Genomic DNA, 1,458 nt, shown 5'->3' on the forward strand with positions numbered 1-1,458 from the left:
ACCCGGGAAGGTGCAGACCAACTGGGCATGCACCAGGTGACGTCAACCTGAAGAGACCAAGATTTACCTGGTCGCACCTGCGGAACGCCCCCGACATGCCCGTGCCCCGCCTATTGCCCTCCCACTCCTAGAAAAGCCGCTCTCCACCAGTGAGCCACGCGGTCTTCCTCCAGCCCCACTGAAGTCGGGATGCAGGAACCCCGCCCGAGAGCCCCACGGCGGGGGGACTCTGTCGGCCTTCTTTGCCGGAGGGCGACAGACTTCTTCCCCACACCTTAGGTTACCAAAATAAACTTGCAGTTTTGCTCCTACACTTGCCTACCCGCTGGTTCTTTTGTGCCCGCTCCGCTGGTCTTAGAAAAACAAATCAGTACCCATGCCAGTGAACAGATGAGGATCAAAGATTTCTCAAAAAGTTAACATAGAATATGATTGGCTTAGATGAGCAGAGTTTGAAGACAGGAATGTGAAAGAAAGCTGGAGGAAATAGGCAATTTTGCTGCAAATTACATATATCACTAAAATTAAAATGTCAGGTTAAGAATGAGGATGGTGCTTTAGCAGGAAACATAATGTTATTGAAAGGAGTGGGAGATGGAGTCGGTTTAAGTCCTATGGATTTATATTTGGGGGTGGGAGGTGCAAAGATGACATAGATCCGAAAAATGATTAGTTAGCCTCCTGGCTTCTAATTGAAAATCTCCAAACAGGATTCCATAAAAGAAAGCATTTCTGATGGGTTTATTTCAGGTCTGTTTTATTGTAATTCTGAGGGATTCATTTCAAATTCCCAGGAGATTTGATGAACTAGTTCTGAGAATAAAAAATAGTATTGTCCAAAGCAGGATCCAAATGTTAAGGCCACTCTGGAAGATTTTAGCTCTCGGATGAATTGATGCTTTGTCTTCTCTCTGCTAGGTGGATGTCTGAGGCTCTTTATATTTTAATAAAATAGTTTCAAATTATTTTCCCAGCTCCATGAGGATTGATTTTATTTCAATGGGTTGGCAATAGATTATAAAATATCTTCTTTCTGTTTATATAAATGAATAGTTTTGTAAACTTTTAGTGTTAAAATAATTTACTAGTTATTAAAAATCTTTCAGTTATCAAGTGAGTTATTATAAAAATCATAATAAATTATCTGTGAATGAAATGTAACAAGTTGTAAGAGTTTGTTGAGTATTGCATGTTCATACCCTACTGAAAAGTCAAGCTGCTCTAGAAACTACAATTCTTGGCAATGATGCAAAATTCGTGATGATGCAAAATTTGTACTGATTGTTTGGAGCCTGTTTCAGGAATGGCACTTTAGAGTCTTAGGTTCAGTTGTGGATTTTATTTGCTGTGTTCTATTTATTATAACTTCATCTTTGTTGTCTTTACTATTATTAATTTATTTAGATGCGGATTGTTTTGGTAACCTTATGCTATATAATAGAGTATATTTGCATATGT

The sequence above is a fragment of the Colobus angolensis genome, unplaced genomic scaffold (assembly GCF_000951035.1).
Source record: "Colobus angolensis palliatus isolate OR3802 unplaced genomic scaffold, Cang.pa_1.0 Scaffold104, whole genome shotgun sequence".
In the NCBI taxonomy this organism is placed as follows: Eukaryota; Metazoa; Chordata; class Mammalia; order Primates; family Cercopithecidae; genus Colobus; species Colobus angolensis.